At 43.9% G+C, this 14282-nt stretch overlaps 1 protein-coding gene across 2 annotated transcripts in view; it reads left to right on the forward strand.

Moving 5' to 3' along the window:
• NKAIN2 (sodium/potassium transporting ATPase interacting 2) overlaps positions 1-14282 on the forward strand; it is a 626732-nt gene that overhangs the window by 421622 nt on the left and 190828 nt on the right. The gene's annotated exons all lie outside the window — the stretch shown is intronic.

Here is a 14282-nt window from a genome sequence, read left to right on the forward strand (position 1 = left end):
GCATCACTGAAGTCTTGGAAATAACATCAACACCTGATGCTTGATGCTCTTCAGGAGGAAAATTTCTTTCTGTTTCTTGCTGTCAAAACAATAATATGAATTTAGAGTAACAAGCCAAAGAGAAAATTCAAACTGATCTTATGGTTTCCAGCCTATTTACTGGATTCCTCAGAGCAGCATCTAAAATCATAGACATTTAGGATATTGAATATGGCTTTCACATGTGCTGGTGAATACATATATATATATATATAGTTACTTAGTTAGTTAGCTAGTTTTGACCCAAACAGACTGATAGAGTTAGGGCTGTTTAGTCTGGAGACAAGAAGGCTCTGAGGTGACCTTACTGTGGCCTTCCAGTATCTGAAGGGGGCTACAAGAAGGCTGGGGAGGGACTTCTCATGATATCAGGTAGTGATAGGACTAGGGGGAATGGAATGAAGCTGGAGGTGGGGAGATTCAGGCTGGAGGTGAGGAGGAAGTTCTTCCCCATGAGAGTGCTGAAGCTCTGGAATGGGTTGTCCAGGGAGGTGGTTGAGGCTCTGTCCCTGGGGGTGTTTAAGCCCAGGCTGGCTGAGGCTCTGTCCAGCCTGATCTAGTATGGGGTGTCCCTGCCCATGGCAGGGGGTTTGGAACTAGATGATCCTTGTGGTCCCTTCCAACCCTGACTGATTCTATGATTCTAAGTATCACTTCAGAGAAAAACAAGTCTTTCCCTAAACTTCACTCAAAAATACTCACTTGATTTATCAAACTAATTTTCCTACAGACTCTGGAAATACCTCTGTGGAACTTGACTCTCAAGCTTCTCTGTGTGTTTTTTTGAGTATGTGCTGGCACAGAACATATGTTTGTGTCAGGAATAGCTCCTTACAGAAACATTGTCTGTACAGCCAACAAGATTAATCTGAAGCAGCATTGTAGGGAAGAAGCATCCCCAGAACTCAGTCATCTCAGATGGGGCAAATATAAGAAGGATTTAGAGAGATTCAAATCTGTATTGAAAAAAACTTTGGAAAATTAAAAGTCTAGGAGTAATGAGAACAGCATTTTAACTGTCTTGAAAGCAGTTGCAGACCTGAGGTTTAGTTAAGGAAATGAATGTATCTATCCTGCCTATAAGAAATAATGTGACAAGATTGGAGAGGGGCATTAACTCTGGTAGAATCACAAAGGTCCTCTGAAAGGTGAGCAGTTTAGAAGGCATCACTTGGCTGTACATCATGTAAGCTGCACTATTCGCATTTTACAGGGTAGGAATGTCACTGTTTTGAATGTAAAAGCCATAATCAATATTGCAAATTTGATTGTTGTGTAGTGGGTTGGAGGCAGGCTCCCTCCCCACCACTACCATCCTCTAGTACCAAGAATGTGATGGGTTGAGGCAGGCCCCCCTCCCCACCATGGGCAGAAATAAACAACTCAGACAAACGGATTGCAAAAGTGATGGAAAGTTTAAATAGAAAGCAGTGAATGTCTGCAGAAAACCAGAAGCCCAGTGACAAAGAAAGATCCCAAAACAGACACAGAAACATCCAATCCCCACCTGAGGGTACACCCGAGACCCCCCAGGGCTCCTTCTTCCCCCCCCCCCCACTTGTGCTGCCTGAGGAGGTGGTGGAGTCGCCGTCACTGGAGGTGTTCAGGAGGAGACTTGACAGGGTGCTTGGTTACATGGGTTAGTTGGTTAGGTGGTGTTGGATGGTGGGTTGGATGCGATGATCTTGAAGGTCTCTTCCAACCTGGTCTGGTCTGGTCTGGTCTGGTCTGGTCTATTCTATTCTATTCTATTCTATTCTATTCTATTCTATTCTACTCTACTCTACTCTACTCTACTCTACTCTATTCTATTCTATTCTATTCTATTCTATTCTATTCTATTCTATTCTATTCTATTCTATTCTATTCTATTCTATTCTATTCTATTCTATTCACTCCAGTGCTAGGCTAGTCTCAGCTGGCCAGATCTGAGACTGTCCATCCCCCCCAGCCTTGGGCCTAGCCAGGCTCAAGGGCAGGAGGCATCTCCCCCAGTTATTGGGTGATGGAGGAGGAAGAAAGAGAAAGTGCCAGACCCCGACGTGGATTTTATAGCGGTGCAGGAATTATGGTAGGAAATACCTAATTTCCTGCGTCCGCCCACTGGGCTGGACCTCTGGACACAGGAAGCACCTCATAGAGCAGGGGGCACCCAGCCCAGGCTTCAACATGTTGTTCACTAATCATCATTACAAAAATGAATTTGTGGCTTTGTCCAATTCTGCATGACTGAGTTTGAATAAAGGAGAAAGAATCAAGGGATTCTCGTTTGGAAGGGATTTGAACTAAGAAATGCTGGTCCTTCAGGAGACTGGAAGGATTGCTGTTGAACTGAAAAAGCCTAGCAAATGTAGTTGTTCAGATTCCTCAAATGTGCCACTGACTAAAATTTTGTCTAGTGATGAGCAGAAAATTGATGAGTTTGATGATCCTGCAAAAGTGACATTTTTATTTCATCATCTTCATTGAAACCTCACAATGTCAATTGATGTTTTTCCTTCAGAGCTTTCAGCAACATTTTAACATCTGCTATATTCAGGAGTAGTTTTTATCCATTTCTGGCATCTAAACCACTGCAGAGATCAATCTGTGCTGTGTGACTTTAAAACAGCTGAAAGGGAAAAGCTTCAACTTGATCAAAAAGCTAATGCTTCCTTTTATATTAATAAAATTGCCTTCAATTGAATAAAATCAGCATTAAAAATAGGGACTGGGAGGCTTACATTCCCAGATTTGCTAACAGATCTGGTAAGCAGAAAGCATATATGTGATAAAGGAAGAAAAGGCTTAGGTCTTTAAAGGTTGTGAGCACCTGAAACATGAACTGAGCAACAGGAGGAAGAGAGCTAAAAAAGAAAAAAAGATAAAAAGAATAAGTATTATTCAGGTTCTTCTGGCCACAAAGGCATCATTAGTCACATCACTGACTTAAAAATTCTTCAGTGTCCAGTGACTCTGTCATGTCCAGAATTGCCATCACTTTAGGAGCCTGTTTCCCACCCAAAACCTATGATATTCTGTATTCTCTATAGGACCTAATCTCTAACCTAATACAAACTGTGACAGTCTGGTGGCTAGATTTCTCATGCAGGTCATCTGGATTCAGTTCTTTCCTTCTCATAAGAGCATTCAAATACAACAGCAACAGCAAAAAAATCTCCCATCTCCTAGAAAGATGCCTTAGTCAAAAAGGCATGCAAAAATGCTTCAGAATAAATCTCTCTCCATCATTCTGAAGCAGAGACGTTGCAGGGAAGAACTCAAGAGAAGGAGTGTGTAGAAAACTGAGTATGTATCTACAGCCTTGAGACTAATGCATTCAATTTAGGGGAAAAAAATGCACTAGGTATGTTCTGTTTGTGCATTTACAGGATCACAAGATATTAGGGGTTGAAAGGGACCTCTGGAGATCATTGAGCCCAACTCCCCTGCCAGAGCAGGACCATTGAATCTAGCACAGGTCACACAGGAATGCATCCATTTTGTGTTTCAAAATCGCTGGCTAAAATATTGAATAACATATACTGCAGAACAGATCTAAACCTGATCTCTTCTCTCCTAATGAGCATCTTATTACCATACTTCCCAAAGCCTTGTGGATCCAAATTGTCCCTGCAGTGAGACAAATTCAGGAAGGTAGCAGGGTAGGTATAGTCAAGCAGATGATGCCTTCCTGAAGATGAGGAGGCCTATCAGGAGAGGCTGAGGGAGCTGGGGGTGTTTAGCCTGGAGAAGAGGAGGCTCAGGGGGAGACCTTATTTCTCTCTACAACTACCTGAAGGGAGGTTGTAGCCAGGTGGGAGTCAGTCTATTCTCCCAGGCAACCTGCAACAGAACGAGGGGACACAGTCTCAAGTTGTGCCAGGGGAGGTTCAGGCTGGATATTAGGAAGAAGTTCTTTACAGAGAGAGTGATTTGCCATTGGAATTTGCTGCCCAGGGAGGTGGTAGAGTCACCATCATTGGAGATCTTCAAGAAAAGACTGGATGAGGCACTTACTGCATGGTGTAGTTGATTGGATAGAGCTGGGTGATAGGTTGGACTGGATGATCTTTGAGGTCTCTTCCAACCTGGTTGATTCTATGATTCTATGATGTATGTGCAGCCTGAAGAGCAAACAGTACCTGGTGCTTTCTCTGGAAATGCAAAATTTAGGTTGCACTCCTTCTCAGTCTTACATTCAAGATCCAAGTGAGGGGATTGTATACCAAATAAAAATAAAGTATTTACCATAGGAGTAAATCTGAGATAGATGGGGTTCATATAAGATCTTTTTTTCATATGGCTAACATTTCTTGTAAGCTTGTTCAGTGATGGAGATTTTTTAGGTTACCATTCTGGTGCTTAGCCCAGTAAGTCCAAATTTCATTGAGGATCAACGTGCTTAAAATTTAATTGCTCCAACACCCAACTTGTAGATCCCTGAATGGCTCATCAGAGCTGTCACTAAATACTCAACAACTACAGTGATGCCAGATGGTTATTCAGGCATGATGCTTGCTCTAGCAACCCAGACTGTCATCCATACAGTTAGATGTTCTCACTGCTAAAATACCTTGTGCAGAACTCTTGTGCCTAGGTTGCTATGGATGAAGTCTGTCAACCCAGGGGTTGCAAAACAAGCTCAGTGCAAATTTGGCACTACCATTCCAGTAGTCACAGCTGTAGCCCTGTAGGAGAGATTTGCAGAGGGAAGCTGTTGATGCTGAGGACCTGACTTGCACACTGCGGAGGGTTCAGGGTCAGGTCCTGTGGATTTAATGCCTGCAGCAGTGAGAAAGTCATTGGGAGGTTCCTAGAGGAACCCAAAAGGGATCCTGTGGAGGATTTCTGGGACTGTTCTGCAGTGCAAACTGAGGTTCAAGCAAGGGAGATGATCTACAGCCCTGTCCCAGACAGAACCATTGCATTTGTCATGATGTGAAAACTGCGGAGTTTCCAGTCAAAGTCTAGAAGTATCTTGGGCTGGCTACATGAAACTATGGCCTTAGAAACGTTCTGCAGTGTCTGGTTAGCCTGGCAGGCCAGGCACCATAGGCTGAGAATAGCAATGATCTGTGCAGCAGCAGCAGCTACACACCAAGCAGCACACCTGAGCCTGGATCAGCACCTGCAGTAGGGAATCCCCTTGGTGAGGCCTTTAGCTCAATATTAAGATCCATACCTAGATACCTTGTGTATCTATGCAGCTATACTGGAGTATACTGGAGAGTGGTGAAACCCTGGAATGGGTTGTCCAGGGAGGTGGTCGAGGCCCCATCCCTGGAGGTGTTTAAGACCAGATTGGGCGAGGCTCTGGCCAGCCTAATCTAGTGTGGGGTGTCCCTGCCCATGGCAGGGGGTCGGAACTAGATGATCCTTGTGGTCCCTTCCAACCCTGAATGATACTATGATACTATGATAGTGAATGGCCATGCAATGCTGTGGAGCACACAATGGAGTCAGAGCAAGTCTTTTCATCTGGAAGTAGATACCTATCACTTGGTCATCTGAATCACTCCTTAGGCTCCATTGTATTTGCATAGTTTGTGTTACAAACCCAAATAATGGGGCTGTAGATAGTTGGCACACAAGGAGATGCCTACTTGAGTTATGAAGCTAGATGTCTTAATCTCACACTGGATTTGTTCCTTCAAATCAGAGCTTGGCCATGCTGAAGTTCCCAAAGAGTTGGATAAATCTCAACAGGGTATTGTTGCTCAGATCATTCCCATTAGGTTTATTCAGATCAATATGAACCTTTATAAATGTTGAGCCTTTATGCAGGAGTGGATTTTGAAAGGGCAAGTAACTTCAGCCAGAGGAATGTCAGTGTCTCAAAAGAGACACAAAAAGCTGGTTGCCTTTCATAGTGAAACTAGATTACTTTATGCTGTGTGTTGTTTGCAGAATGGTGAGTTTTTAATTTCAATATCCATTTATTTTTGGGTTTGGAACAAATGTGCTTTCTGAGGAAATGTAGGCTGTTGAGGATTTCAGTAAGACAGTAATTTTTAGCAATGATCAATTCACAGGGAAATCTTGCCACCACTGAAAAATTCTCCCTCTGGCTGCCATTATTCATTCCTCTCCTGAAGAAGAGCAGTAACTCATTTTTCCATGTGCTGAGGGACAGATTGTTCCTCTTCACATGCAACAGACACAGACAGTGCCTCACACCCGAGGGGCTGGGGTCATCTCTCTGTACTTAAATCACTTCTGTTAGCTTTACAGCTCTTGTTTTACTCCATACACTTCCTTTTGCTTCCTCCTTCTACATCACTCATCCTGTAAAGTGAAGGACATGATCTCCCTGGGCTACAGAAGCAGAAGTCCCTCTGTAAAGAAAAATTTTAGAGTCATAGATGGGAAAGAGAGAAAGGCTGGAAGCTGCTAAGCATGGACATCTGTGCTTTAAGAATGAGCTCAACTGTGGGAGAATCCAGCTCCAGCATTTTATTATTGGAAGGCTAACTGCAGAGTGAAGGTGGTTCTTAAAATGTGGCTGATATGGAAGTGTAGCATTTGAAAAGATAAAAACTGGTTCAAAAACAGGGAAAAAAAATAAAAAAGAGCTGAAAGTGATAAAGAGGATAAAATGCTGAAAGTATTTTGGAAAGGCGGTGGATGAATCCAAATACAGATCGTGGTGTGTGAATAGGAGGAAACCAAATCCACCACACCTTGCATCTTTCTGAAGGGGAAATGCAGCAGTGACTCCCTGGCAGCAGCTTTTGTTAAGGGTGGGCTGTATATCCAATGGGAGAGGGGAGAAAGAAGAGAACATGGGTTTTTTTGTGTGCATGCATATGCCTGCCCTTGAGATTTTTGTAACGTGGCTAAAATTACCTTTCCTTTCTTTCTTCTCCATGTTTGTCCTTTATACTTGGGGTGGAAGAAAGAAAGAAAAAGAAAGGAAGTAAAAAGATTTTAGTAATTCAAAGCCCTAAGCCAGGAAGTTGCAAGCTGTGAAGGATGCATCTTACCTCAACTATTACCTTCACCCTTGAAGAAAGGCTAAATGTCTTTCAAAGGTTTTGCTGCCCTCAGGCCTTGCTGTAGCACTTGGGTCTGATACTCAGAAATCACTCCTGATTTTTTTCTGGAAGGTCTGTATTGCTAGGGAAAGAAACATTCCTTTGACTCATTAAGGTGTTTGCATTTTTAACACAAAGAGCAATATTGCAACTAGAAAGTGTTTGGGGTTTTTTTTGTGTATATTATGCAAAACATAACCTACAGCAGCTAACTGCACAGGATTCAGAAAGGGCCTTCCCTATTTTCTCTTCCTGACAACCCAGGATTTTATTTCTAGCTAAGAGCCAGAAACAGCTGACATAACCTCCTGTTAAAATTGTTTTCATAACAATATTAAACTGATTTTAATATTGATTAAAAGACCTTTAATATTGAGATGACAGCCAGGAAATTTGGGGCTTGTCTTTAGTTCATGTAAATGTGTTGAAAACGGCAGTTTCAGGGTCCGGGTGTTCAAAAAGTTTGGCCCAAATTAGCAAATGGCTTTCAAGAAAGAGGAAGAGGTTTTGTAGTAACACTGTTTAGGTAATTGTTTAGCCTTTTTTCTTTGAAAGAGAGATATTCTTCCTTTAAACAGTTCTAGAGTATATTTACCGAAGTGTTAATCAGCCTTTCAGTAGGAAAGAAATTGTTCTGATTTAAGTCACATTGAAGAGTATAATCACAGAAACACAGAATGGCAAGGGCTGGAAAGGGACCCCTGGAGATCATCTGCTTCAACCTCCCCTGCTAGAGCAGGTTCACCCAGAGCAGGTTGTGCAGGATCTGTTTCCAGATGAGTTTGGAATATCTCCAGATAAGGAGACTCCACAACCTCTGTGAGCAGCCTGCTCCAGTGCTCTGTCACTTTCAAAGTAGAGAGGTATTTGTTCACGTTCAGATGGAACCTCCTGTGTTCCAGCTTGTATCCTTTGCCCCTAGTCCTTTCACAAGACACTACTGAGAAGAGTTTGGCCCCATCCTCTTGCCCCTCACCCTTTAGCTCTTGCTGAGCATTGAGAAGATCCCCTCTGAGTCTGCTCTTCCCCAGGCTAAACAACTCCACATCTCATGGTATCATAGTATCATTCAGGGTTGGAAGGGACCATAAGGATCAGCTAGTTCCAAACCCCCTGCCATGGGCAGGGACACCCCACACTAGATCAGCCTGGCCAGAGCCTCAGCCAGCCTGCTCTTAAACACCCCCAGGGATGGGGCCTCGACCACCTCCCTGGACAACCCATTCCAGGGTTTCACCACTCTCATGGGGAAGAACCTCCTCCTCACATCTAGCCTGAATCTCCCCACCTCCAGCTTCATTCCATTCCCCCTAGTCCTATCACTACCTGAGATCCTGAGAAGTCCTTCCCCAGCCTTCCTGTAGGCCCCCTTCAGATACTGGAAGGCCACAATTAGGTCACCTCGGAGCCTTCTCTTCTGCAGACTGAACAGCCCCAACTCCTTCAATCTGTCCTCATAGGAGAGGTGCTCCAGCCCTCTGCTCATCCTTGTGGCCCTTCTCTGGACACACTCCAGCACCTCCACATCCCTCTTGTAATAGGGGCTCCAGAACTGGACACAGTACTCCAGGTGGGGTCTCACCAGAGCTGAGTAGAGGGGGAGGATCACCTGCTAGCCACACTTCTCCAGAGATGCTCCAGGGCCCTCGGCATCTTTGCTGCTCTCCATTGGAATCTTTCCAGGATTCCCTTGCCTCTCTTGAACCAGAGAGTCCTGCACTGGATAGGATAGGATAGGATAGGATAGGATAGGATAGGATAGGATAGGATAGGATAGGATAGGATAGGATAGGATAGGATAGGATAGGATAGGATAGGATAGGATAGGATAGACCAGGTTGGAAGAGACCTTCAAGATCATCGCGTCCAACCCATCAACCAATCCAACCCACCCAAACAACTAACCCATGGCACCAAGCACTCCATCAAGTCTCCTCCTAAACACCTCCAATGACTCCACCACCACCTCCCCTGGCAATAGTCCACATGACAGCCAGAATGAAGTGCATGGTACTAATAGTTAGGATTTGACTGTTGATTCCATATTACTTTTGTACAAGTTGAGCTGTATTTGCACACTTCACCGATGTTAGTTTGGCCACTGGTTGGAAAAGTCCTTCTCTATCTGTTTTTGCAACTGAAATCCATGTACAAAATACACTTTTTTATCTTTATTATCTTTTTTTGTGATCAAATGATAGGATAGTTTCACTGACAAAAAAATGTATGTCTCTTTTTCAGAGTACAACTACTTCAAGGCAGCATTTTTGTGTTTTGCATACATAATAGGAAAGACAAATAGGATTCCTTGCTTTCAAACACTTATCCGTGCTTGACATGGAGAAAATGTCATTCATTACAGGGCTGCTAGCACAGTTTCTGTTCATTGACCTCAATTATATAAGCTATCACTGATCAGGCTTAAGAAAGCACTTAGGCACACACTTGAGTTCCATTAATGGGACGTTGAATGGGGAAAGACAGACACAGCCTGGAGTGTTTTGCTGAATAGAGGCCATCTTAGGCCCTAGCCCTGCCAGCATTAACATCTCGAGGAAGAAGAATAATCTCATTGATTGCAGTAGGGCAGCTCACACAAATAAAAGGTCAAAATTAAGCACAGATCTGAATGCTGAAAGAATCAGAGGTTCAACGTCTGTCCATGTAGTTAACTGCAGATAAGTGCAAGCTAGACCCATCCACAATACCAGCTCAGATCCTGTGGCTGCTGGGAGGATATTCCTAGCCTATTTCTTGAGCAGCCACTGTCTCTGGTACTTTAAGCCATCATACACCATTGCACAACAACAGAGCTATTTAGTCTGGATAAAAGGATGCTGAGTGACTGAAGACTTTCTCACTCTCTACAATTACCTGGAATGAGGTTGAGGGAAGGTGGTGTTTGTCTGTTTCCCCTAGAAACAAGGGATAGGACAAGAGGAAATGGCCTCAAGTTGCACCACAGGGGGTTTAAGTTGGAAAGTCCTTCACTGAAAGGATTCTCAAACACTGGTACAGACCACCCAGGGAGGTGGTGGAATCCCCATCCCTGGAGGTGATTCAAAGAAGCAGAGATGTAGTGCTGAGGGATGTGGTTTAGTACCAGACTTGGTAGAGTTAGAGAATGGTTGGACTGAATGAGCTTAAAGGTCTTTTCCAGTCAAAATGATTCTATGGGTTCAATTTTGGGATATAGGAGAGGCAGAAGAGTCCATACCTCTGCATCAAGTACATATATCCCAGTCACAGTTTATGAAGGAAATAGAGTAGCTAAAAATATCATTCACAATTGCTGAGATCACACAGAGCTGTCAGAGGCAGGACATTGGAACCCATTGCACAGTATTTCCCCAGTAAGGGATTCCAGTAGAACCACTCACTGACATCAGGGGTCAAGGCCAGAGAGGTGTAGCTTTCTCATTAAAAGGAGAAATGGTGGTGGTGGCCAGGGGGAAGAAAAAAGGCAATTAAAATCATCTTATTTTAAAAAGTAGTTTATCTGCAATAGCTGTATATTCCAGAGCAGAAGAGAACCTTCTTGAGTACTGTGTCCAGTTCTGGGCCCCTCAGTTTAAGAAGGGCATTGAGACACTTGAACGTGTCCAGAGAAGGGCAACAAGGCTGGGGAGGGGTCTGGAGCACAGCCCTGTGAGGAGAGGCTGAGAGAGCTGGGGTTGCTTAGCCTGGAGAAGAGGAGGCTCAGGGGAGACCTTATTGCTCTGTACAACTACCTGAAAGGAGGTTGTAGCCAGGAGGTGGTTGATCTCTTCTTTCAAGCAAGCAGCACCAGAACAAGAGGACACAGTCTCAAGCTGCACCAGGGGAAGTTTAGGCTGGAGGTGAGGAGAAAGCTCTTCCCAGAGAGAGTTGTTGGCCATTGGAATGTGCTGCCCAGGGAGGTGGTGGAGTCCCCATCCCTGGAGGTGTTCAGGAGGGGATTGGACGTGGCACTTGGTGCCATGGTTTAGTCATGAGGTCTGTGGTGACAGGTTGGACTTGCTGATCTTTGAGGTCTCTTCCAACCTTGGTGCTTCTGTGATTCTGTGTGATTCTGTAAGTGTACGTAGCTATAGTTTAAAACACACTAATCAGTCCTTGCGTCAGCACAGAGCGCACAGTTTTCAGATGCAGGAAAAGAATCTGCAGGGTGACAGTATGTGTAATTTTGCACCGAATCAGAAGCTAAATTTACAGTTTGTCAGTCACTTCACTTTGCTTATTCCACGTTCTTCGTGCTGAAGTGGTTTTTACTTTCCCATGACAGCCCATTGAATTGAGCACGAACCTCTAGCTCCCGTCGTGCTTGACAGCCTCAGCCAGCCTTGCAGATGAGATTACGCAAAACAGCCTTTCTCTCCCTGATGTTCCCATGAAAGCTTCCCCTGATGCTTCAGGTGCAGAGCTTGTTGTTAAAAATATAACCTGCCAACCAGGAAACAAATGTATATATTGCCTTTGGCCAGCCATCATATTTAATTGTTTTCTTAAACTGTCTTACCTCCTAGGCACATGCTGCAACGCTCTTGTATCAGGACAGATAATACAGCATCATGAGTTTTCAGAGGCAAGAAAGGGATCCTAATGAAAATGCCACATTTAATAAGAAAATTCAATAATATTCAGTCATGGTTGTTCCAGCTGAGATATTAATGTCTTCTTTTTGGAATTCAATAACTGAGAGGGAAAAGGGTAGAGCTGGAGAGTTAAAAAACGCTCAGCTAAGCAGATAAGGTCACTGGAAATGGCGGTGGGGCTGATCTAACAGCTCTTGCTCTTTAAAGTGTTGTGGGTTTTTTTGCACTGCTTTTCAAGCTAGCTAGAAGGGAACTCCCCACCTGCCAAAGGCTAGAAATGATAACACAGCTTTACTGGGAGGCAGAAGCTGCATCCCATGGAGGCCAAGAAAATTCTGAAGCTATCTGGAGTGCGCTTTGTGTTACCACCACCTTGCATGCAGGGACAATGACTGAATAGAAATGCTCTTCAAAGCCATGGACTGCAATTGGGCAAGACCTGGTAGTTGGGTATTGAAACAAGCAGGTTTTTCATTCACCAACTGTTTTCTGCTTTAAGATGCTCTGCTTGACCTTTAAATACAGAGACCTGTTCACTGGAGACCCTTTCTATGGAGTTATGTGCTTAATGTAACAAACATGAGCAGAACCATTCACTCTCTATGAAGAAAATGGAGTGGCTAAAGACTGTTCTGTGTGTAAAATTAAGTGCTTTTAGACCCCAGGAAATTAGGTCTATTATTGCTATATATTTTTGTGATCAATGTATTTGAGTTAGAGATTCAGGCATGAATTGGGAGTCTCTGCTGAGGAGGTATAGTTGAGAGGAACTGGCTTCTTTTCACTGCTCGCCCCTCACTCCACAGATGCTGGAATCAGATTGCTGCATGTGCAGCAAATCTCCACACACCAGAAAGAAGCTGTGGGCAGCAGCTGAGAGGTATTTCAGTAGAGATATTTCAGTATCAGTGGTCAGTAGAGAGATTTCAGTTAGAGACTCAGGTGTAAACTGGGAGAGTCTCTGCTGAGGAGGTATAGTTGAGAGGAATTGTCTTCTTTTCACTGCTCACTCCTCACTCCACAGGTGCTGGATTCAGATTGCTGCATGTGCAGCAAATCTCCACACACCAGAAAGAAGCTGTGGGCAGCAGCTGAGAGGTATTTCAGTAGAGATATTTCAGTATCAGTGGTCAGTAGAGAGATTTCAGTTAGAGACTCAGGTGTAAACTAAGAGAGTCTCTGCTGAGGAGGTAGTTGAGAGGAACTGGCTTCTTTTCACTGCTCGCCCCTCACTCCACAGATGCTGGATTCAGATTGCTGCACGTGCAGCAAATCTCCACACACCAGAAAGAAGCTGTGGGCAGCAGCTGAGAGGTATTTCAGTAGAGATATTTCAGTATCAGTGGTCAGTAGAGAGATTTCAGTTAGAGACTCAGGTGTAAGCTAAGAGAGTCTCTGCTGAGGAGGTAGTTGAGAGGAACTGGCTTCTTTTCACTGCTCGCCCCTCACTCCACAGATGCAGGATTCACATTGCTGCACGTGCAGCAAATCTCCACACACCAGAAAGAAGCTGTGGGCAGCAGCTGAGAGACATTTCCATAGAAATTTTAGCAGGTAGGGCTTCCAAATGTTTCCACTGCAGCCACACTAGTTTTGCCATCTGCGTGCTTAAATGCCATTTCCACAATCATTGCAAAGAATAATGTTTGGCTTCTTCCTTTTCCTCCCACTTCTACTTCTTGTTGCAGGATATATTTTAATGTTTAAATCAATAAATAGGAATAAAGAATGAGGAGAAAACAGAGATACTGACTGAAACCAAGTCAGTCCTTTCATCTGCTGTTTGCAGCTCCCTGAAGGGAGGTTGTAGCCAGGTGGGGGTTGGTCTCTTCTCCCAGGCACCCAGCAGCAGAACAAGAGGACACAGTCTCAAGCTGTGCCAGGGAGGCTTAGGCTGGATGTTAGGAAGAGGTTCTTCACAGAAAGAGAGACTGGCCATTGGAATGTGCTGCCCAGGGAGGTGGTGGAGTCACCATCCCTAGAGGTGTTTAGGAAGAGACTGGATGGGGTGCTGGGTGCCATGGTTTAGTTGATTAGGTGGTGTTGAGTGATAGGTTGGACTCAACGATCTTGAAGGTCTTTTCCAAACTGCTTAATTCTATTCTATCTCATCATTTTTGAGTAAAAGACAAGCTTCCTTACTTTTCCTACATAAATTTACCAAAAATGTGCCAGTTTGAAAAGGACAAGCCTGAACATTCTACAGTAGCCAGCTTTGTGTTCTCAAAAGCAAAATCTCCAACTTTTTTCTTGTTTTAAATATATTTTTTTTATCATTGTACCCTCCAATTCTAGAGGCTAAAATCAAACAAACAGCATAAAAAAAGTATTATATTTGAAGTTATTTTGTAATCACAAAGCATTCTGATTACAAACTTGTTTAAAAAAAAAACAGTGGTAAGTTATTCTTTGAATTATTACAAACAGATGTGAGACCCCACCTGGAGTACTGTGTCCAGTTCTGGAGCCCCTATTACAGGAAAGATAGGGAGATGCTGGAACATGTCCAGAGAAGGGCCACAGGGATGATTAGAGGGCTGGAGCTGTTCTGCTCTGATGACAGCCTGAGAAAGTTGTGGTTGTGCAGTCTGGAGAAGAGAAGGCTCTGAGGAGACCTAATTGTGGCCTTCCAGTATCTGAAGGGGACTACAAG

This window comes from Melanerpes formicivorus, unplaced genomic scaffold, assembly GCF_026170545.1.
Source record: "Melanerpes formicivorus ecotype bairdi unplaced genomic scaffold, bMelFor1.0.p_v2 SCAF_63, whole genome shotgun sequence".
Lineage (NCBI taxonomy): Eukaryota > Metazoa > Chordata > Aves > Piciformes > Picidae > Melanerpes > Melanerpes formicivorus.